General features: G+C 36.9%; 1 long non-coding RNA gene across 1 annotated transcript; it reads right to left on the reverse strand.

Moving 5' to 3' along the window:
• Nucleotides 1–3,256: 3,256 nt before the first annotated feature.
• Nucleotides 3,257–25,343, reverse strand: LOC135579540 (uncharacterized). Its single transcript, XR_010472779.1, has 3 exons — nucleotides 25,184–25,343; nucleotides 24,548–24,609; nucleotides 3,257–4,615 (listed from the first exon to the last, which is right to left on the reverse strand). It is a non-coding gene; the product is annotated as an uncharacterized LOC135579540 (long non-coding RNA).
• Nucleotides 25,344–25,646: the final 303 nt, after the last annotated feature.

Consider the following 25,646-nt stretch of genomic DNA (forward strand, 5'->3'; position numbering starts at 1 on the left):
ACCCTGAACTATTCCCCAGCCTTCCTTTTGCTTTCCTGTGTGCAGGCTGTCCACCCAGAATTAGCTGGGAAATGCACTGTTATAAAATTCTTTCTTTGAACCCACTCCTAATATGATCCCTGTATGAAACTGCTGGCTAATAATGTCTAAATAAATGGCCAGAAGGAATTCTGGGGTGATGTATTAATTCCACTTAATTTATCAGGGCATTCACATTACTGTCACAAAGATTTTTCTCATTGATCGTATTGTCTTGTGTCTGTGTATTTTAACTCCTCCATCCGCACTCAGCCCTCCAATCTCACTTCTTTTATTTTTAATTGGTTTTACACCCACTTGTTATATCTAGATGTATTCAGCATGGCTGAAACTGACTGCATTAGGTCTTTTCATGTCTTTCCCTTTCCCTGATGGATTTAATCATAAATAGCTATTTCAGAGAATATTTTCCCTAAGAAATGCACATGTCTTAGGATAACTTTGTGGCTTTTGATGAAGGGACATTGCTGTGAGCTGTAAAGCCTTCATGGAATCAGGAGGGCTGACAGCAAAGTCCTTTGTTTTATTGCAAATATCTAAGACCACATAACTGATATATGGCTGGCTTCACATATGGCTTGTCTTTCTTGCCAAGTCTACTGGAAGACTAGAAGGCTGATCCAAGAGTTATTTTTTGCACATGCTTGAAAGTCCTGATTTCAGATTCCTCCTACAGTAGGGGGACACTATTTCAGTATCAGTTTTATTGCACCATGCAGAGATTTTACATCTTTAACCCTATGTATTGCATCTGGCTTTAAAACACTAATAATAATTAAAAAAAAAAAAAAGCCAAGTCAAACAGTTAAAATTATTTCTTCTGCTTTTACTGTTACGGGCGAAACTTCCATTCATTAAAAAGACACTAAGATTCCACTACTGACCCTGAAGGGCAGTTAAAAACAACCATTTAGTTTGATAACTCTCTCTTTAAACTGGATGTGTTACAATCTTCTGTGTTTGACTTCCCCCTTGATCCCATGAGCACACCTTCTGGGTTAGCCCAGTAGTGAAACACCAGGTGACGGGGAAGATCTGATGGACATTAATTCCCACAGACAGCTCATGTTCTAAATATGGGAGGGTGCTTCCATTGTTCCAAGAAGTGCTTTTCTATATTAACCACAGTGCAATAGCTGTTCTCTGCTTCTCCACATCTGGACTGCATGATGATAATTTGGGAAACAGAGCAGTTCTGTCATATATCTTTTTTTCTCCTGTTATTTGTTAGTTTCATTTTCATTTTTGTTTTACTGTACCTGCATTGCTGCATAAGCTTTGCTAATGTAATCCTGGTAGCACTGCTTTGAGGTTGTCATGCCAAAGTGTGAGGTGTGAGAAAGAGAGATCTGTGAGCAAACAAATAACACAGAACTGTAAAAAAAAATTAAAAGATAAAAAATCCAAAGAATAATAACTTTTTCTCATAGACCAACTCTAAAGAAGAGTTTGATGCATTTGCATTCTTGTGTCTTTACTGCTGTATGAATATGAGACAGATTGGGAAAGACTTGATTGGATTTTTCAAGAGTTTTCCATGGACTGGTGGAAATCTCATGGATGTGAGCTCCTCAGCCACTCTTCAAACATCCCACATGTGTCCAACATTCCTAAAATTCTGAGCATCCTTCCTAGGGCCTGTCTGTTGGAACAGCTATCCAAACAAATGCACACAATATATGTTTTTTCTTCCTTTCACTGATGGAAAAGCGAGATCATCATACAGCAATGTTTCTAGTTCCTGGATGACTTTTGTTCCAATGGCTGTACACTGTGGTCCTGAAGGAAATAATACAGATACATTGTTCCTGCAGTGTAACCTGAAGACTTCATGTGGATGATGCAAAAGGCTGCAATGTCAGAAGCAAGGCTTGCAGCAGAAGTCTGAAGTCCATAATGCATTTCATCAAATTTAAACACAAAGTTCTAAATGAACATAGAGATATATTTTACTCTTTTTAATGGAGAAAGCTCCAAGTGGAAAGAGACACACACACAGATAGTGAAGCTGACATTACTCACTATCACATGCAAAGAAGAGCAGCAGGAAACACAGAAGACACTTAATGTCAACTGCTGTGGAAAAAGAAAACTACAGCCACTCTCGAAATGGAGGATGTACAGCTATATTTGGCAACTGCTGTGAGAATCGTTAATATGTGTAGCTGGCTGAGATGAGAATGAACCATCTTGTTTGCACCTTTTCTGTCAGGAAAGGCAATAGAAGCCAATATAAAATGGATTAAGGGATCTTAAAAAAAAAAAAGAAAAAAAAAAGAAAAAAGAAAAAAGAAAAAAGAACAAAAAAAAGACCCCAGTGAACAACCATCAAAAAAAAAAACCAACAAAACAACAAAACCAAATCAAAACAAAACAAAACAAAAAAACCCACACATCTCAAAACAAGGTTTATAAAAAAATGTGCAGAAAAAATAATTCAGAGGCACATTAATTGAATTTTTTCATTTAAAGTTGGGAGTCTCAATGGAAGAAGACTAAAGGACAGAAATTCTTGCCTGTGCAGCCCAGCAGACAGGAAAACCAGTGGAGTGCTCTGTCGGACAGGATACCTGCATCTCTGCTGTCACCTCCTCATGTTGGGGAAAGAGTCAATAATTTCCTTGCCAACATTTCACTGAAAAGAGCTCTATCCAGAAGATATTCTGCACATTGGTTGTTAGGATGGACAGAACACCTTTCTGAGATTACCTTGTACACAATTTATTAGTTCTTATTATTTCCACAGACTGAGATCCAGCAATTTTTTGGCAAAGGTGTGAATGGGACTCAGTAAAATAAGGCTCTTGATATAGAGGGGAAATGGTTGTGTGCAGGTAGATAAGTTTTTACCTTCACCTGGAAAGGTAAACATATCGCATTTGACAAAATGCATCTATGAGTTCTTGATATCAAGATTTCAGCTACCCTTATTCACCTGTTCTACAGATTTATACTGCCTCTCTCTTCCCAGGCACTGATATTGGGAAAAAAATACACCCTTTACTACCTCTCCAAAAGAGTTTGGTGCAAAAAGCCTACATTAAATAAGGACAGGTGGTTAGTATGTAATTATGTTCTTAAACGAATTTTGGCTTTACCCTACCTTCCACTCATTCCCCCTCCCCAAATGTCAGTTACGGCTGCATTTTTGGAGTATGATGCTTATTTCATTTGATTAGACTTGGAATAAGTAAATTGATATTGCATCGTTGTTGAGTTTTTTCTCTTTTTAATTTGAATGCCTTATAAAGTATTACATGTTATAGTTCATTAGGTTCTCATTGATTGGACACTTATTAGCTTCCAAAGGCTGTTTCATTGTTTTGCTGTTGTGCTTTCACCATTTGGTATTTGGCATTCTGCATAATGAATAAATTACAGTTGAGAGAACGGACATCACCATATGGGAGTAATTTGTACTTTGACAGAAGGACAGGGCTCCTGGACTGGTCCTAAAGGGAAGCTCTGCAATCTTCGAAAATCCCTCTAATTTTGCCAATTATTTACTTTCAAAAGGCCTGTTCCATCCCTAGAGTATGCAGATATGAACTTTGAATAGCAGCAAGCAGGGGATCAGGCATAAAAGTTATAATTTTAATTGCAGGGCTTAGATGCAGATGAAACAGTATATACACTGATTAACACCTTCATGGCTAAGGGTACTTGTAGGCATTCTGGCCTCTTGGAATCCTGTGGGTATGTGGGCTGTTTCAAACACTGGGAAGTTCATGTTCATGTTCCTTGCATACTGTTAGACAATACGGGAAGCAAAATTCAGAAACTTAAATCTAACATTGGCACTGGCATGTAGCTGCTATGTGGTCATAGAGTAATACATTTTTCCACAAGAGAAAAGAATAAGAATAATGTAATCTTAAAAACTAAAATAATTCATTGATGCTGGTCTTAATATAGTGACAGTATGTACTCCATACCACATAGTTATATTGTGAAATCCTTTCTATAGATAAAAATCCCCACCTTCAAAAGAGCAGACAGAAAACTATGGTCAGGCTTGGAATTCACAGCCCAGCACTAGAAAAGATCACACACAGTGAGTCTAAGCAAACATCTTGCTTTCATTTGCTCTTTGCTCACTTTGTCAGGGTTCTTCAAGCTGCCCATTCAGTCCTGATTAGACTTACTCAAGTTATAAAACAGTGCCTTTAGAAAGAAGATTTAGCAATATTTTAAGTAGTGTCTTTCACATAATGATTTCTTAACTTGTTAGAAATGTTTTTTCTTACTCTAAGTGTCTTCATTTCATGCAGTTCTGACACTGTCTTCCTAGTTAACATACTGAGGATAAAAATAAATAGTGAGCTAAAATATCTGAGCTACTACATATTGAGCAAGTTTTCACACCAGCTATTTCATGACATCAGAGACATATACATTTTAGAGGAAAATCTCCTTTCTCTACAGGATTATCTCATCTTTTAATCTAATGTACTTGGCATGCTAAAGATAGCCTTCTGCTTTTCTTGATGGTTTTCTTCCAGCTTGGAAGTGGGTCCCAAGTTCCTCCTCACTTGGTGGTATCCCAGGCGGTCTCACATGCAGCCACCCTTACATCCTGCAACGACAAAAAAGGGTTTTTCCTGAGCACGCAACTAGCAAAATTTGAACTCCAAATTTTGCTTTAGGGATGCATTTCAGCTGATTTTGATGACTCAGTGAAGTCACCTATTCAATCTGTAAGTTCCTCGCAACTTATTCAGATCATCTGGCCCATCCAAGGGAGAACACTTGTACAACAGTCTTTCTTTTTCTCCTTACCTCTGCCCAGACCACCAGAAACAAGAAATTGACAAAGTAATTCTGTGCAAGTGATTGCTTTAGCTCTTCTTATAAGCAAGAAGAAAGTCTCAGAAATTGGGAACTGAAGTGTTTAATTGCCATCTTTTAAATGTAGGATAATCCAGATTGACCCCAAGTGTTAATACCACTGGAGCATGATCAGAGAGAGCAAAGCAACCAACCCATATTCTTATCCATAAGCTCTGGGTGTAATCCACTGCACAGAATCTATTCAGGACTGACATAAATGACAGCAAGGAGAAAAAGGAATATGTATTTCCAGCCAGACTGGCCACTCTCCAGGCATTTAGCAGCTGATGTTCTGTGGTTAATACCTTATTTACTACCCTTTAGTTATTGGCAAACATTGATAATGGCAAGCATTTCATGGTTCTGACTCAATATTCTTCCCAGGTAAACAATAAGCTTAAGAAAGCACAATAAAAAAGAGGAAAAACACACAGAAACATATGGGAGGCATGGAGTGCTATAGGAGTGCTCTGGATCCAAATTCTTTGTTGGTGCATTTTCTCAGTCACTCTTCCAAAGATCTCCAATTTGCTGGCTGACACAATTAAGGACTGATCCTATAGTTTGACAAGCTCACTAAATCCTATGGGCATTGAAGTTACAGGCTGTGGCAGAGCAGTAAATCTATGATAGAGACTATAGACAGACTCTGAGTAGTTGATTATGAGCCTTCTGGTCAGAAACAGCGTAAGTGAACAGCAGCTAGAGGAACACAGTTGCAGTTACCTTGGAAATTGTGGATAATTTTACCTGTGTTCAGAGCTGCAGATTTAACTTTTTAAGCTAAGCTAAAGAAACTAAATGCTCCCTTTCTGTCTTTAAATACCAAAGTAAGCTTGACTGAAAATATTTGACTTTTTTTTTTTTTTTTCAACACTATCGTCATGTTAATTAAAAATAAAGGGAAAATGAAGAATTCAATATTGTCTACATTGTCTACAAAATATTATTTAGGGGGAAAAAAAGAGACCTGGTGTAGCTATATGGATACAATTTTCGTAACTTTTCAGAGCTCTGTTTCTCATAATGTGAAGTGGTCCTTTACATTCTTTGTTTATCTCTGTGGAGTTCAAAGCTTTCCTAAACCTTATTTACTGTGGGTAAGAGAGATGTAAGCCCTTCAGCTGTTGGCTTTTGCACTAATAAAGCTATGTGTTAATCCTAAGTGCAAGCCTTGTATGGTGTGTCAAGGTGATAAAATGTGAAGATGCACTGATGTCTCATTTCTGGGTACCTCATAGTAGGTACCAGTATGAAGCTACCAAAGGAATAAGCAGAGCCAATACAATTTACACAAGAGAAGATTGGAGAGTGTGAATTGCAAAGGCGTTGCGAATACATTAAAAGATGAAGTATGAGAACTGAATTTGGGAGATAGGTCGCCCACATTGAACAGGTCTCCCCCATACAGCCTTATCTCATACTTGAAGACTGATGCAGCTGTCTGCATTCTTATATTCTTCATTGGAAGAATAGAAATTTAAAATTAAATTAATATCCCTACTCTCTAATATTCAGAAATAATAATAATAATAATAAATACTAAACCTTGTGTCAGATCCTTTCAGTTGCTCACTGCTGGAACATTTCTTACTAACTCAAGTTTTGCTTAGAAAGAGGACGATGTATTTTTAAAAAAGGTCTGGCCAAAAAGGAAATATCTAGTTGTTTGGGAATTGTCTCAAAATCTCTTTTGATTCTTGAGCTCCTTCATCTTAATATTCTGCCTTATTTATATGATCCTGCAGATATTGATTATTTATCAGTCACAGCTCTCTCATGTCAGTTTCTAGGAACATTACAAATGTGAACAACATAAGAGGCTGCTTACTTAAAATGACCATACTCCCACACCACAACTGTCTTTAGACTGTATTTTAAATTTAAATCAAACATTAAAGTCATATTAAGCTTTCCCTTTCTTTTTGTCTCCATAAATGCTTGATATCACCCATTCTTGCCCCAACTATTTCTATAGGACAGGTTAGAACAACACAGAAAATGAGTATTTTTTTACAGACCAGTGTGTAAACTCTAGAGTTATTATGACAGGACTCTGTCTTCTGAACATGCTTTACTCTATAGAGGAGCAGTGTCTGCTGGTACAACATTCTTTGTCATATCATTATTTTAAGATTATCTTAGTTTGTACCTGAATGGGTGGAATAGAAAGCACTACTGTTGCAACTAGTTAAAATCCAAAATGTCCCCAAATGTGGAAATGTTAAGAATGGGAAGTTTGTTTCAAGGTAATCTTTTTTTTTTTTTCTTTTTTTTTTTTGGCAACTGGTGTGATTTCACACAACTGAAACTTCATGTTATGTCTTTAATAAGAATGTATAACCTCAATTATCATATCACATGTTATGATAATACATAATGCATTAGGCTATATATACAGTCCTAGATATTTGTTATTAAATGAAAAAAAATATTTTGATGCATCTAGAAGCCACTTGACCTGAACAACATTTCATGTCATGAGGTTGAATTTGTACCATGTACTAAATCAAGTCCCAACTGTAGCATTTGAAGAGGTCATATTGCACTGAAAATAGAAGTATCAGTGTTTTACTGCAACAGAAAATATCCTGGGGAATCTAGTAATTAAACTGTTAACAGAATATCTGATTTTTCAGAAATGAAATGTGACATTGAGTCTGCAAATTATGAGTAAACTATTAATTATTACATCCGTATGAACACAGAAATATAACTGATAGACACACAGTGGTTTTTTACTGAGAATCCACATTTTTATTTCCAGTTGGTGCAGTAAACTCAGATCAAAATAGACAACGAAAAACATGACCTCATCTGCTGAAGCAGCCCATTTCTCTCTTACAGATTATATAGTATTTTATCAAAGATTGTTATAAATTCAAGCATTCCTCCAAGACAGAGACCTGACTTTGTCAAAGACTGGGTTGCATTAACTGAAGCCCTCACAAGTGCCTCTTCTGTAGCAAACTCTATATTTTAGGGTCAGGGGTGAGATCTTATTTGAGTAAGAGGAAAATTGTTAATGAAATTTTGCTCAGTGAGCTGTGTCATCCTTTATCCTCACTGTGCTTCAGGCAGGTCCATACTGTCAAATATCAGAAGAGGCTGGAAATGAGTGACACATGTATTCAAGACCAGAAATGACAGTGACCTTCTAGATCATTTTTGCAAAGGAGCAGGGGGGTTCTACATAGCTGTTAAGATCAGAAATGAACTCTGACATTTTAATAGTGTTCTGTTTGGTTCTTTGCTGCTTCTTATGGCAGTGGTTCAAACTCAGTTCTTAGTTTTCCCAGCACAAACTCACAGCAGTCCCTTTCAGGACACAAATTCAGATTTATGTTGGAGTCAGTGAGGGCAGGAATTGCCTGATCAGCTCCATCATTTGGACTGCTACGTGTGCTGAATACTCAAATGGAAGCAATGTTCTCATATCGTGAGGAACGAAAAAGAAGTTACTCTTTTATCACTATGTTTGAGACCAGAAGCCATCACAGTTTATAGCCATGGGTTTGGTTGTTTTCCTCCTCTCTCACAAGTTTGTCTTTTCTCTGTGACAGTTTAATTTTTCAGTACTGCACTCAATTCTGTGTAATATCATCCATATGCAAGTGGTGAAACATTTAATGGAGGCTCCAGTCATTGCATATGAGTAGGGATAGGAGGAAGAAGGTAAATTTTATGTCCCAGCTCAGTAACATTGAGAGAAAGACATAAGTGCTTGGATCTTCCTTGTCTTTGGCCCTGCAGGTCAGCATGGTTTACAAAACACCTACAGAAGTTCAAGAAGACAGCTAGAACAAACCAGGCAGAAATCTCAGACTGAGCTTGATGTATCAAGACAAAGAATAATTCATATTTTAAGATGAAGCAAGGCTGAAACAAGAGGACATATTCCTGATTTACAAGTCTTCCTTGAACATGGGCAACTATTATTGGTTTGGATAGCAGCCCCAAGTTATTTTAAATTATTTCCTTTCACTTACATTTCAAATAGGCATAAATAGGTATTTCTGTTATGTGCGAAATTCACTGTAGTTACCCTTGCCCTGATTACATTAAAAATGAGGCAACTGCAGAGAGGTGTGCATGAAGCTGTATCTAGAGATCTAGAAGCTGAAAACTAATGCAGAATGCAGAAACCCATATGGAAAGCCAGAAATCAAAGTATGAATCAGTGATGACAAAATGGCTCTGCCCATTTCTTTCTTTACGGTTCCTCTGGCTGTGAGACCAGCTTAACCAGTCGAGCTGTTTTCCCCTTGGCAATCCCTCTGAAGTTTTCCCTTACTATACAAAAGGTAGGAATGAATGCTGGAGGTTCCTGTCCTTGCACTGGTGTCTGTGTTGCTATCAAGCACACTCTGGACACAAAGTGCTCTGACACAGCCTTTCTAGCATGTCCTCTGAATAGAAAAGTAGAAAAAGTAGGAGACAACAGTGTTACAAGGAGGGGTAGAGGAGCATTGCGAGGACTTAAAAAGCAGTATTGTGCTAGAAAGCAACATATCAGTATGCCACTTTGCTACCCTTAGGGTGGCTTGGCTGTGCAGTAGGTGTATATGCAACGGCCCAGGCTGGGGTAGTCTCACTTTAGCAACATCTGTGAGTGATCTAAAAGCAACATAAACACAGCCAGGGTGAGCACTGTAGCCCCTAACTTCCTGAAAAGTGCAGAATTCTGTTATATGACAACATTTCTTTTCCATGGAAAAAAATAGTGAAAGCTGCTGCTGCTGTCAGAGACTGATCTTTGGCATAGCATTTTCCAAGGAAATTCTTGAGGTTGGAACTTTCTTTTCCCTGTAGTTTGCCAGAAACCAGACATGTCAGTTTTTCATTGCTTTAAATCAGGGATGTATGAGATGAAAATGGGATCTTGGTGACCTAGGGGGCCACAGAGGAGAGCAAAGTTTGGTATATGGAAGGGCACTTTTCTGAGAGCAATAAAATAGCTTGGTTGAAATTTGGTTACAGTGTGTCTTAGTTGTCGCAGGAACACAAGACACAGAATACAAAATATGCACAAGGAAAAGTGTTTGAAACATTCTGAAAATAAAAGAAAATGAAATTTTTTTTCTTCCAAAAGATGTCTTGGAAGCTACTATTTTAATAAGCTGGTATTTGGAGGGGTAGAGTGAAATGCAAATTTAGACTTCCAAATGTAAATTTTATCCAAGTATCATCTTTTTGAAAAGTAAATTTATGTTCTGTTGATCTGTTCTTTAGTGTTTGGCAAGATTGTAAATAGAATCTCTGTTAGACATGACCATGGGGAAGTTGTAACATAAATAAAATATTAACCTAATTAAAGTGCATCTTTTTAAAGTTCGATAAACCTTGTGAGGTATTACACGTGAATGTGAGACAGAACCAAAATATTTCATGGAAGGAATGGATGTTAAGATTCAGAAAATGGGCATCTTCTAATGCCTCAACCAGATCTGGTTTTTCTTTAGTAATTATGAAGACCGAAGTAAGGATGCATTAACTTTTATTTCGGTGAAAAGAGGTGGACTTCTTTTAAACAGACTTTGCCACTCTTACTTACACTTTATATTTGCTGTACTGTTTTAAACTTGGTGTGTTCTTTAACCATAATGCAGTATTTGAGAGTTTGCTTGCTCTGGTAGCACCAGTGAACAGCAGAGAAGCAGCTCCGTTGTCCAGCCAGCTGGATTCTCCTATATTTTCATTGGTATGTCATTTTGCCAGTGTACCACACGCTTTCACTTCCCAAAGCTACTGTGCAAATTGATAGTTTCTGTCCTCGAAGAAATCAGTGTTTGTTGCTTTAATTTTTGGTGGGAAGCTGGTATTCTGTCATTTCAGCCCATCATAGTATTATGCATATAATAATTTGACATGCTTAACTGCTAGCTTCAAGCTGAACATTTAATGTGGGATACACCTCCAGTGTTTTTATTTCAGATAGCTGCAATCAGTCCTCAGAGCAGCTTTCTCATCTGGAAAGATAAAGTCCGTGGCATGCACTTTTTTGACGTGGACAAATTTGCTTTAACATGTTCAGAATATCAAAATGTGAAAGATAGAAGGCCATCCCACCTCTAAATGTTTCAAGAAAAGAAAAAGGTCACTATGGATTTTCATATATGTGTGAGCAGGTGTGTTTGTTTATGCTTGCATATGTGGTTCTAGATGAAAGAGTTGTAATACATATAACCTTAACTATTGTAAAGTATATTACAGAGGTTATTTGCAAATGTAAACCCATGAGCAGTGTATATATGCTAAAGCATCCTGAAATTCCAGCCTGTGGATATGTAAAAGTATTTGGCAGCCTTTTTGAATAGGAAAAAAAAAAAAATAAATCATGCTTCTTTCCTTGCAATTAGCTTATACTGAATTCCAAGTATGTTTAGTAATCTGCTAATCTGAAATTATTTTAAGCATGCTGAAAATAACATGAATGTTTACTACACTAGTATTTCCTATGTAGTGATAATGGGAAAATGAATCCTAAAACACTTCCTCTCCCAAAATGGATTCTGGTGAACACACACACTGAACTTTCCAGATCTCTGTTACAGCTACTGCTGCACTGAATCATCAAGAAACCACTGCAAAAGTTCCAGGGCCACAACACAGCAAAAAACATCTATAGGCACAGGTGTGTGTAGTCTTACAGAGATTCAAATTATTTTAGGGCTATTTAAATCAAAAGTTGATTCCTGTCTAGGTTTGTGTTTGCAGCTTGGATAACTATCTGCAGCTGGCTATATCTCTTCATAGCAGAGTTCTATGAAAAAAGAATAAAGATATCAAAATATTAGAAAAGCCTTGTAGGAGGAAACCAGAGGCATTGTTCAAGTTGTTAGTTGTGGTCTTGCAGTCACCATTGTCTTTTTAATACTGCAGTAACAATCGCAGCTTGCTAAGACACACAGACATGTTTAGTTTATGTTCAAATACATCTTCTCAGGTTTGGGTGATTTTATGAACTGGCTATGAGGTTTTCTACAGACTCCTGCTTCTCTCCAACAAGGTCTCTGCACTGTGCATTTTCAGCACACCCCCCTAACATGTCTTTTCTGGAAGCACTTTACAGATGAATGTCACCATGTCCACTCATTCACCATATGACCTTTCCTTATCAACACTGTCTTTTTTATTCAAAGTAATACTAATTGAGAGATCTGATTACAAGATTTTAGCTGATTACAAGATTTTAAGAGTCTCACAACCCAGTAACGGGTGACGGTGAAATAGAAAAAGCACAGACTCACCCACTGACTCTGGTCCGGGACCCAGCTGAAACTGTCTTTCTTTTGATAGCAATAGGAAACAAGAATGGCTAAAGAATATATGTCTCTTGTAACCCTCCCTGCTAATCATCCAAGGGAAAGGATAAAGGCTAACTACAATGAGGCTATTGTAGAATTAGGGAGGTCCCTCAGTGAATATAAACTGTTTGAATTGCCTTTTTGTCAATCATTTTCAGTCAACTGCATCTAGCTGAGGTTCTAAACATTGGTTTATAAATTTACCTGAGCAAAAGTATCCAAGCTATTAACACTTTAAAGGTATCTGTGGATTATTATCCCCTCAGATCTATTTCTTCAGTCAAATATAGTACTTTAGGAACAGACGTAATACTTTTGAGTTATTCCCCCCACCTCCAGTCATGTTTGATTTGATTAATCCAGGTTGAACGGTAGATTAATACTGGAAGGTCTTTGAAGTAAAATAGTACCTATATTAATGAGATCCAGTGCAGTTTTTTTTTTTTTTTTTTAAATGTCTGGTTATTAAAATGAATGAGAGCAGTGAGATGACTTTTTTTTTTTTTTTTTTTTTTAGCCTAATTGACTTGGATTTTCCTTGTCTCTGGTAGGTTATGTTTTCTCATTGTAGAAACTTTTTCCTGGTAAAATCATTCCCTTCACTAATGAGATCCATCCTGATATGACAGGAAGACAGCTCTTAAAACACCCACCGTTTTCTCCCATCCATTTGAATAGCAGCAAAGGGACATCTTTTAAAGTAATTTTTATCAGTGAGATTGGGCTGAATCTCATTAATAAAGAAATGATTTTACTCAAAAGAGCCTTCACAGTTGAGCTATAACCCAGATTAGTGAGATCTAGCCTGATTATAACTTTATAAGACATTGTACTTCTGTTATTCAAAGCATGCATCAGCTGTGTAGAGACCATTGATTCAGTAAAGACTGTTTTAGAAGGTCAGGTGTGAAAGGTAAGGAAGGTGTCTGGAGATGTCTTTCTCATCATTTCAATGTATCCTGAGTACAGAAAGTGAATTCTTCCTTTTGTGTATAAAGATTGGTTTTCTCTATATATGTTTTTATTTTGCAGAGTGTAAGAGGCTTGAATAAGTGCAAGTGTGCTAGAACACTGTTGTTTGACTACAGCACACATTTACATAAGCCCTAGTCAAGTACCCACTTCTCTCCAACTTTCTCTCACAAAAACCAGAACTAACATGCTGCTTGTCAAAGGTCAGTCTAAGCAAGAATGTCTGACGTTTTTGTTTTAAAATGCATTTGACTTTTTTACTTCAGCAGGAAAACAGAAAATAATTGATGAATGAGAAAGAAGATTCTCAGCAAAGAGAAAAACCATAGCAAATTTTTGAAGCTGCTAGTGGGCTAAACAGTTTTGGGACAGTCCAGCGCTGGAACTGGAGGCAAAAGAGTTTTATTCTGCTTCATAGGGAAAAAACGAGTGGTCACCATAGTTTTATTTTAAAAAGTTTGCAGTTTATCAGAAATTATCCTTTGCAAATTAATAAAGATTCTTTCCTAAAGTGACTTTTCAATTCTGTCTTCTTTTTTAGATACTATTTTCTTTTGTCTTTTATTTTTTTGTTGTTTTTTGTTTGTTTGTTTGTTTGTTTTGTTTTGTTTTTTGTTTTTTATTTTCTCCAAAGGAGAAGAGAGAAGGGAGAAGGAAGAAGGACTTTTAAAATGTATTTTGTTTGAAATTAAAAAGAAAATAAATTACTTGGATTTGAGATTTTTTTCTTAAAAATAGAGGAAAATACAGAGTAAAAAATCTATGGAAGATTTAATTTTAAAAAGATTTCATCCTTCACTGAGGAAAAAATGTAATGTCACATTTCAAGCAACTCTCATGGCAGGTAAATATCAGGGAACCATTGGTCATACGGAGGCTGAAAAATTGATACTTTCCAAGCACAAGACCTCCATCAGCAAAACCAGCCAGGTGGGCTGCACCACTTCATTACCTAGGCACAATAAAATCAGGATATTAGAAAACTGGGAATAATTGCCTTTTTATGTTAGGCTGTGTTTGGCATTTAACTTAGGTGCAGTTGCCTGTTTGGACAGTAAGAAGTCTGCATCTCCAAAAGGACAATTCACCCACGCACATACTATAGTCAGTGCACATCGAAGGACAGAGATGAGTTAACTAACAGGGAAACTCAAAGATCTATTTCAGATGAATTGTAGAAAGTCATAGAAGACTGAGATGTGTAAGGTGCAAAATAGAACACAAGTGTGAAAAGAAAACATTTCAGTTGGATATATATGAGTAGTTATTTTCTTGGCACTATCTCAACAAGAACACAGGTTTGCAACAAAGATCCCCCCTTTTTTTTCCCCAACATTGTAGCTCTGATTTTCTGACATTTTATATGAACAGCTTCATTTTCATATATTGCTTCCAAAAGATTTCTGGAGTTAGGCAGGTATTGACTTTTTTCACTTTTTCTTAGGGCCAATAGCTTCCTCCATATGGCTCCCTCATTTTAGTTTCCCAAGGTCTTTCCCTGGAAAGATGAAAGAATCTGCTTATTTTTGTCTCCTTGTTTGCACATTTGTTTACCTCACCAGAAATAAGAAAGTATGGATTTGTACCATCTCAACCTGGTAGCATTTTGCCCCGACCCACATAGCTGCAGTTGAGTGCAAGGTAACTGTGAGTTGAAAGGAGCACAGAAAACTCTTACCAAATTAGACTAAACAGTAGACTATTTCAAACTAGCAATGTCTCTGTGAGACAGCATGGCATCTCACCTGAATGTTAATGGACAGTGAGCAAATAGCTGAACACTCTCAGATGCGCTGAGTAGAAGACTAAGTAGGTTGCCCTGCTGCTGAAAAGAAGTGGTATAAAGTTTACTTCTATTTAGTCTATGAAAGGCAGGTACAAAGAGCAGAGAGATCCTAGTACCTTACTGGTGCAAAAGTGCCAGGCATCCTCTGTTTCACACAGAACTCATTATATTGGCATTTAAATCACAATAAACTCAGGATGGAGAATGCTAAATATACTTGATAACACTCAGCTTGCATATGCCAAAGAATACAACAGAACATCACAACATAACAGGGTGTGGTGAATAACACCAATAAAAAGAAGTGGTGATACGTAAGCCCTTTTTCCACCCTCTAGGCTACTGAAGGGGGCTGCTTCTTAGCTGTTTTCCTAGGAACAACTAAATCTGAACCACAAACAGCTGCATCAAGCTGGATTAAGAGAGCCCTAATATTACTGAACCACAGCAGAACTTAAGGAAGGAACAGTCTTAGCAAAGCCTTGAACAATATTTTGAGAAATCCATATTCATAGACACATTCTCTACCTTGTGATATAGCTGCTATTTGAAACCTCATATGAACAAGGAAGGCAGAAAGACCAACTGCTCACACCTGGGAAAATTTAACCAGAGGTTATAACAGGGAAAGGTCACAGAAGGGAAGGAAAGAGTTGGTCAGAGTGGGCTTCAGGTATTAGTTTACAGTAATAAGATATTGGAGAAAAGTTAAGGAAGGCTTTGTAGTTCAAATAGGCTGCATTTGAAGAAGTGTTGGCAGTGGGTAACTCTAGTGTTGTGTAGCAAATCAGCTCCAGGTTTTGGATCAGTCACTGAATGGCTTAGTGCTTGCATAGCAATACTTCTACCAACATGTTCGTGTTCCAAAACCTGCTGTGTCACATACCCTGTGGAGAATTTGCAGCCTTTGCATGGATTTTCCTGATTTCCTGTTCCCTCCAGGAGAATTAAACTCTATTTGTTTTGTTATATTTAGCACAATCTCCACTCTTGCTCCCCAGTCTTCACAGTGGCTGAAAGATTAAACCTGAAAGTCTTTTATGAGCTCATAAAAAAGTTAAAAATTACAATAAGGTCTAGATGGCTCAAGTTATTGAAGTTTTGAGCTTTCATTTCTTAGGTGAAGATCTCTTGTTCTGTCTAGAGTTAGCACCCTAGACAAACAAGCTCGTCCTTCCTGCACACAGCTACAAATACCCTTGTTCTTTGCACAAGGGACCAGGAGCAGCTGAGAATGTTTCTGGCAGTTCAGCAGCAGTACATTTGACTGAAGGTTGCATAGCACCTGCTTAGTCTATCACCTCCTCCCTTCAGCACACAGTAAATTCATTCAGACATTAAGAAGAGAGGTGTAATATTCCGCTCCCTGGTCTTCTTAGACTGCAATGTCTTTGGTAAGTTCTCAGTCATTGCTGGAATGCACTAAGCAATGAAATGTCAGTCTTTGAAATAGAGTTGTTAGGAGATTTTTTCCTCATAAGCAAGATCAACTTTATCTCATAATAGTATTTAATGATGTCCCATATAGTATTGTTCCATTTCACTTCTATCAGCTTTCATTATGAATGCCATGTTGCATCTCAACCCTTCTGCCTCTGAAACTCATGTCAATGCCAATATGTGGGCATAACTAAATACAGAGAATGCATAAGAGTCAATTCAGCCAGCACTCCTCCACTTTCTCCAAATTTGTTGTGTCACCTCCGCCTCCAATGGCCTGCCTTGAAGAGCCCCTAGGTAATTCTTGAATGCATGGCACTGCTGCCCCCAGGCTCCCTGTGATGCAGTTGTGCCATGTGCCCATTCTTTTGTATGTGTGTGAGAGAGAATATTTGTAAGCCAAGCAAGAATAAAATGCCTGATGTTTTCATGACTGTATGAACATTTGATCCGGAGGGAAGGTTCACATTTTCCACCTCTGCTTTTTAAAGTGGAACATTTCATGTCTGGGCTAAACAGTAATTTTGTTGTGAACCTGCTGCAGGCAGTAATTAGGGGTAGAGGAGGCTTAAAGGGCAAGCCTGGGTGAGGACTGCAAAAGTTTGGACATTAAGCTGAAACTTGATTTCTGCATAGAATCTTTACATGGAGCAGCACTATGACTATGTGAGTGATACAGATCTATCACAGAGGCAGAAAATGGTTGCAGGAAATGTTAAAAAAGGTTTAACTCCTTGCCTGTTATACCCATCACAGTGTTATATTTTTGATACAAATAATGCCAAACATATATAGGAACACTGAAAAGAATATAAGAATAGGATAGGATAGGATAGGTGACAGTTGCAAAAAAGGAAGGTTTTGGGAGGTTTTCTTAACTTCCCCAAAAATCCAGCAACTTTATCCCTATTTCTGTAAGCAGTGATTGGTATATGACAGCCAGTGTAAGTTGTCTCTGGTGAGTTCAGAGAACTTTTATTTCAAGAAACAGTGTGGGGCAAAATCAGGAAGACACATGCACTTCCCAATGCTTCAGCTATCTCTTATGAAAAATAAAAATATACATATAAAACTGTTGGGTGATTTTCTACGTTCCTTAGGCCCCAATCCTGAGTCAGAACTTTTTGAATACCATTGTGATTTGAGTTTTGATTACAGAAGATGATATTAGACTAATTCACAATCAACTTACTCTGGTTTCCACTGGTGTTTCTCTCAGTCTATGAACAAAAAGTGACTGTACAGATTTATTCCATTCCTTTACTTGTTTGGAAGGTCAGTTTTTCTTGTAGTTTGTTAACAAAGGGAATTTTCAATTTATTTGAGAGAAATTAAAGTCCCTGTTTTCTATAATATTGATAAAAACAATGATTAACAACTGCATGGTTAATGGAGATTAAAAAGCTCATTTAAGGTCTAATGGAAGTGAACAGGGCTTTTTTACTAATGTTTCTAATTGATTCTTGAATTAAGTGGTAGACATTTTTTTAAGTTGCCTATTATTGAAATTGACTTCTGGTAATTAAAAAAAAAAAAAAGGATGTTAAATCTTCGGGAAACTTTCATGCATAAATCTACACTCAAGATCTACAGTTATTCTAATTATTGATTTATCACATCAGAGGTGTAAAATCTGCCAAAGATAAAGAACAAAGAAAATGCCTCAAGTTACATATTCTTTGCACCTTTTCCTAGATTCCTCCCACCATAAGAATCAAAGGCCTCTCTCCAACACCTTGTTTACTAATGCAGATGCCATGACAAGTTGCAGTGTATTTGTTCTAACATTTGGATGTATGTTGAACTTTTAAAGATATCTCACAAGACATTTAGCCAGATTAATTGCTCTACAAAGTAGTTTTTGAATTATGAAGCAGAGTTGTACAGCTCAAAATTGTAAATGGAGGATCTTTTAAAGGCAAGCTGCTACACAGAACAATTCTGATAAAGAAGCTCCAAGGCAAATGCCACCAACAGTGTGAATATAAACAATACTAATTGCACGGTTGAAACATGGACCCAAACTTCTATGCAGCTTACCGGAGATACATGAATACCTAATATTTTCTGTTTGCTTATTCAATTACAAATCAACATTAAAAATGACGATGCATTCGTATTCTTACTGATACAAATATAATTCATATTTCTTGTGTTTTTTTCTATAGTAGTTGGCTTTAAAGAACAAGATCATTACACTGACACAAAAGAACAAATCTTCAGCCATTGTAAATAATGCCACTGGATTTCAATGAGCTTCCCTGACTTATGCTGGTTGAGGATCTAGACTGAAGTGTTTCATGTGCATTCATTAAGTTTATTGACGTTTGTGAAAACACAGGTCTACTCGGTAATGCTCATTGAAGGGAGCAAAAAAGACACAGGACTATTCAAAGTAATTTAAAAGAGACTTTTTACAGGTACACATGAACACATACAATTCTCATGCGCATGTATACAAGCTAGCAACACAAGGAATACACATCCATAGTTTCACTAACTGTGGCTTGAAAAACACAGCATGGAAAGTGAGTCACTGTGCTACAGTGTAGTTTTACTTGATAGTCATGTTTTTTTCTCTTCTGAGTAGCTTGCTCTGAAGAAAATCTGATTTATTTTACTTACTAATAGTGGTGTACATGATGCGAACACTGACAACTTAGTAATATTCAAGTGTAATCAGGGGGTTGGACTAGCTGACCTTTGAAGGTCCCTTGCAACCCAAACTATTCTATGATTCTCTGATAATCAAAGTAGGTGACTTATTTTATAAACAGATTATGTAGTTGTTTATATAAGAAACTTCACTACACGTGTCAAGGAATAGCTGGAATTGTGATTTTTTAATGTGGGGTAGACTGCCTAAAAGATAAGGAGGGATAAAGACACCACCCCATCCAATGTCATGGTTACTTCCAATATGTAACTGACACACATCAGCATATGAAAGTGAATTGGGAGGAGCTGCAAACAGCACAGAGAGCACTGCCATAATACAAGATAAAGTGGAAAGCCTTGGGGCAGAGCAATGGAGTCCCTGACTGCATGAGGTCTCTTCAGCCATGTTTTCTTGGGATTCAGTGAACTCATAGAGAGTCAAGGTAGAGGAAGAGAAGAAAACAACTTGAAGGATTTAGTTTGTAAATATGACCACTGATGCACAGGTGCTAAAAAAAAAAAAAAAAATGTGTAATAAATAGAAAAGAGATAGAAGTGGTAGGACTGAGAAAGTTTTGAAAACCTGAGGTCAGAGCTGAATTAAACAGAGGAACATACTATTCAAGTAAGGAAGCTTTAAAGAGAGTGGAGAGGAGAATTCAGGTCCGAGAACAGCCAAATTCTCCCTTCTCCCTGCCCAAAGCTTCCTTTTTCTTTGCTAGTGTACAGAGAGATCTCCCTCCATGCATTTCAATCTCTTCTGACACTGTTAATATTAATATGACCACATAACAACTGGGAGCGATATACCCCATCCATACTGCTAACCATGTGTCCTAACCATGCTAGGAACTGTAAATACAATGAATTTCTTTTTAAAGTGTATCAAAGTTGGAAGACTTCATGATACATTCTTACTTACACAAAGACGTTTTGGGGAAGAAAGTAGGTTTTGAGCTATTTATAATAAAATTAAAGTAATTGCTAATTAATACTTGCATATGTTGTACATCATGTCCATGGATAAAAACATTCTAAACCAGACATATTCATCAAAGTGTCCAGAAAACATTTAAATATTGTTTATTATTATTAAGGTTTTGCATTGGATAAATGTGGTACAAAAGAAAAAAAAAAAAGAATGAAATAGCTAACCTAGAGCCAGCAAGACAGTTGGATTTGTTCTTTGGTGAAATCTTTTTTCCTCTTAGAGAATAAAGCATGATATCATGGCAATGACAAGCATGAATGAGATGCCAACATTTGGCACTCTTTGGTGAGCAGTGAAAACATTATCAGTGAGAGGTGTCCAGTAGCGTTAAAGAGCAACCCAATCAGGACAAGTTCATGTCTGAGTCAACATCAACTTGATAGAATTGCTGCTTTTGACAGTAAATGTTGACAATTAGTACAGTGTCCTTACTGTATATATGAGGGACTCGAGTTCCTTTAGTGGACATAGAGTACAAAAGCCAAGGAAACAGCTGCTGGGCACATAAATGTCTTGTTGGAAAGATATGAATATATTTAGAAAGATAGGTTTTTGTTGCTGGCCTTAATCCCTTGCCTTAAGTGCCTTCTTTCTGATGGTCAGAGATAGCGAAACTGAATAAAGTGAAGCATTTTTGACTGGCTAGTGTACATCAGGTCCTGTACACATACTGACTGAATTCACGTTACTTGTCACTTGATACAGTTATGAGATCTGAATGATTTTCAGTCACGTCAGTAGAGGCTGTGTTTGAAACCTGGTCCCAAAGCCGCAAGGCAAGTGTATTACCTACCTGTCAACTAACAAGACTTGCCAAAATGAATCTACTCATATGAGCACATGATCATTATTGCTGTTCACACTGTGAAACACTATATACTGTGACAAAAGTAAAAAACAAGAGGATTATTATGGTAGACAGTAAGTTAATAAATATATTTATTGTGGATAAATGAATACTGTTTTTATAACAAAAATGTGAGCTTTTGAGAAATTTCTAATATTGAAAAATGTGATATGGGTAATTTAGTAGAACTTGACCTTTTCCTCTTGTAAAGAATAAGAAAATATTTACATTTCCTAGCTGAACAAAGACATTTGTGCTGAAGACTACTAAATATTCCACATAACAAGCTCAAATAGAAGGAAATGAATCCAGCTAGCAGCTGAACCCCACAAGACAAATTTCTTTACATTGTTACATTGCTTAATCATTTATCAGATCTAAATTACAACCTACTTACAAGTTAAAAAAGCCCAACCGTTGTCACATAAGAGGATGTATAATGTACTGCATGCATTTTCTAGGTTTGCATGAGAAGGATGGACCAGTGAACTGGTGAAGTTTACAAGAAATTCACTTTTTGAAATGGAATTCAGAAATGTACTTTTTTATATGAAACTCCCACAGGAGAGAGAAGGGTCTAAGCATACAGAAGAAGATTTAGAATTTAGTTCCCTCAAGTCTAGAAAATTGACTCTGTCTTGCAGGTGTCTTTAGTGGCCAAGAAATAAAGAACCTTCTGTCACCACTACTGAAAGGTTTTCCATTCCTAATACTGTATCACACTACCTGTGTGAGATGGTGCTACTCTGGGCCCCAAACACTGCCAAAAGCTCTTTGAAATAGTATTTAGTTTTGAAGGCATTTTATTAAAAAAACACACAAATTATTCTAAATTCAGTGTTTGATATCATGTGTTCTCTCCTTAAAGGGCTGGATAAGTATTTTTTTACATTTATCCATTGTTTCAGGAAAAAAGGGCAGCCCCTTTTCTTACTTAAAGTTGGTGAAAAATGTACCTGTATAGTACAAATGAGAGTAAGATCCCCAGATTTTTAAGATGTTAATTTGTTATATATAAATAAATGCCTTAACACTGTTGTCATAAAAGTTGTGTACATGGATCTAATCTATCAATTATGCACAGAAGATTCCTATTTTATCTTCTAGAGGTGAAATATCAGATTGGTTTTTGGCTTGAGGCTGACAGGAGAGGATGAGAATGGGCTACAATTAGTTGCTGTTTATTTCAACTTTTTTTTCCCCGCCCTCATCTTTATAAATATTTCAGTGACTTCTTTTTGTCTCATTTCATTTGCAACTTTGAAGAACTATATTTAGGATTAGTGAATTTGTGTGGCAAAATCAGATTTAAAACTTTTATAAATAAACATCCTTTAAACTTCAAAGTCTCACCATCTGTATATAGCACTAGACATACCTGTGAAAGGGGAGAGAAAAACAGTACAACTAATAAATGATTTAAGAATATGAAATTATTTTAAATTGTTCCAGTCAACAAGGAAAGCAGGCATTTTACCCAAGATATCTATCACATAAGTACTGTAGATTTCTCTTCTACAGGCAGCTTCTCTTAGTCAGCCTGCTATCAATATGTTCCTTTTGTTTGTGACACAAAAGGCTTTCCACTGTAATTTAACAGGTTTTATTTCCAAAGAAAAATCCTATGTGTTCTTTCTCTCTCCATACATATACCATCGTTATGAGGAAGGTTTTCACTTAGTGGGTTTTTTTAAATTTCACATTTACTAATAATATGCTTTTCAGAAAAGCAGGTGCTTTTACAGCATCATACAAGTGGTATGTTTTGAAGGAACAATGTGTAGCTTGTTGGCCTTTGATGTAAATTTGCAAGGAAGATAGATTATAGCATCAAGATGTTTCTCTGTGCATAATAAACTACAGAGGACAAAGTTCATGGCTGAGAATTGTGTGGGATACAAGTGACTACCTTCACTACAATCAATTATTAGGATGATTATATTGTGTCTGGAGAATATGATGCTAATGACTAGCTAACACTTAGAATACACACTCTTCACTTGAAAACCAATGACAGTTAAATGCAGCAAGGGGAAAGGCCTATATGTTGAGCTAGCAGCTCTCTGGTGTTGATAACGAATAATTAAAAATAACAGTCTTTATGTGAGGCTTGACAGTATACAAGTCCTTTAAGTATATTCTGCTTTGTAAAGAACTTGGCACAATGACAGCCTAAGAAAGGCATCCCATTGCATCCTGTACAGCAACCGCGTAGGAAAGCAGGGAGTTAAACACCCACACTGTTGGGAGGGCCTAAGCAGGATTAGCTACATACTTATTGCTAACCTTCTACTCCCCTATCTTCCAAACAAATAAATAATTGAAACCCATTACCTCTTTTAGGGGGTTTGCTCACATGCTTTCTATATTCACATCAAAGCAGAGATCAGTGTCAAAGAGGCAGCCACATTTAGCTGAGTCTCTCGGAGACTACTGATTAATTGGTTTTGCATTCTGGAAGTGCATCCAAAGATGTTGTAAAATAGTGTTTGTTTTTGCTTTTGCCAAAACTTGTTTAGGAGCGCTCTGGAGGATGACGGTGATATACTCAAGATGGTTGTGAAAGAAAAAGGGCAATCAGTTCAGGTGTGCATGTGCCAGCATTTTTTTTCCCCTTACGAAGTTTCTGTACCGGTTTTCAAAGAAATCACTAAATGAAACACACACGTATTAACAGAAGGGGAAGGATGGGGTGAGAACAGAAATTCCAACATTCCCCTTAACTGTACCAGTGTAAAATGAAAAGTAGGTGAAAAGTAACAATTGAATTCTTAAACCAAAACAAACAAACAAAAAAAAAAGAAAATAAACCTGACTTACATAAGAGAGCTGTAAAGGTTGCAAATCCTGTATAAAATATTGCCTTTTAGAAGTTGTTAGGCCTCATTTCTTGCATGACTTTTTTTTTTTTTTTTTTTTTTTTTTTTGTGAAGTGTGGTAATATGATGTATGGGGGTTACTCTGTTATGGCAAATATTGCCTACAAAAGTGTGTTCATACTGTTATTTGCCTTTCTGTCTATATCAACTCCACATGCTGCTCTGGTGGCCTGCTTTGTACTTAATATAACTTGTCAAAACACATCTATCAGATATATGAAAAGGCAAACCTGGGTGGCCAGACTAGTCCAAGCCTGGCGTGGATTGCATTTTACCAAGACCACAGAAATCTCTTCTCCTCCATGAGATTAAGATGAAAAGCAGAGTTCATTGTTGCGCAACCAGATTTTAAAATAATTACACACAAGCTAGTGCATTAGTAGGACATTTGTGTTTATTTGAATTCCACATACTGTACTTTTATGTGGATTTAAGTGATTTTTAAAGCTGTCAGTATAAAAAAAAAAAAAAAAGGTGATGATACCACTTGGTTTATACTACTGTTTTGTGTGTGTGTGTGCTGGTTTTGTTTGTTTTTGTTTGTTTGTTTTTTTTTAATATCTTCCTTTATTTGTTTCTGCATACTGATCTGCTACCATCCCAGTGCCTTATCTGGAAAAAGGGTGGTTCCTTTTGGCTATTGACTGACAGGCATCTGGCTTTTCTTTGAACCATGACCAATGGCGCCAGAATACCTTACATCTATGATATTCTCGTTGTTCACACTCTTGATTGTCTGGGAGCTTCTGTTATGATCTATAGAAAGGAACTTACCTCTGGATACAGAAGGGAACTTACTTGTTCATCCAAAAATATCTGCTTCTGCTTTTAGCATCCTTTCCTCTTGAATGTATATTGCTCTGCAACATGCAAATATGCTTAGTTGTTAGTCCAGCACATTCACTGGGGTTTTTTTAGAATTTTCTCTAAAATCTCAAGATTAAATTCTTCCTAGAGAAATCAAGAGTCGCAAAAACATTTAAGAAACTCAACCCATGCCCATGTAGCTCCATTTGCAGATTATTTCTGCTTACCTATGAAGTACACAAGGAAAACAAACTATTTGAAACTTGACTTCTAAAGAAAATTTTGCTAGGATTTCTCAAAGGACTCCAAAATCCTATTGAATTTATGGGCTGAAAATAACTTCTTCCACCAACGTGGGACCCAATAATTCTGTAAAATCATTGCAGCCTAGGATCTACTTGGAAGTACAAAATGTGCAAAAGAATGAACATGAAAATATATTCACATTTTTATCTTGTTTGAGCAGTTATTACACTTGTATTCTACGAAACACCTGAAGCTGGGCTGTTCCAGCACAGCTAGAATTCTCACAGTCTCAACTTTTCATGGTGTTTGTAGGTTGTTTCTTGATCTGCAGAGTGAAAAGCATTGACAAACACAAGTTTCCATAAGAAAGATAACCCTTACCTGCCAGGTGAATGTATACTCATTTGCCAGCCCCTGGAGCAAGAGGGGACTCCAGGAGCACAGCGGTACCCATCAGCACTTCAGAATAGCTCCACATCCTTCTGTCTCACTGGTAGGCTTCAAAAGCTGGTTGTGAAGTTAGAGACTACCATTGAGTGCTCTGTAGTTGTATAACAGGGGAGAAGAGAGGAAATTGGAGGCATCCTGCCAATGTCTTCAATGCCTATACACTAACCCCACTGGAGCACATCAATGTGAATAAGCTGTTTAGGAATGGTTTGCTGGATGTTGTTATAGTGACACCACAAATAGGAAAACAGACATTCAGAGGTAACTTTTTTAAGACATAATAAAGTGGAGTTTTGCTGGCTATACTGATATTGAGAGAGTCATCAGCAATCATCTTTCTTCTAATAACCAAATGTGCAGAACATGAGCTGGTTATTGCAAACACAATTATTCA

This window comes from Columba livia, chromosome 5, assembly GCF_036013475.1.
Source record: "Columba livia isolate bColLiv1 breed racing homer chromosome 5, bColLiv1.pat.W.v2, whole genome shotgun sequence".
Classification (NCBI taxonomy): domain Eukaryota; kingdom Metazoa; phylum Chordata; class Aves; order Columbiformes; family Columbidae; genus Columba; species Columba livia.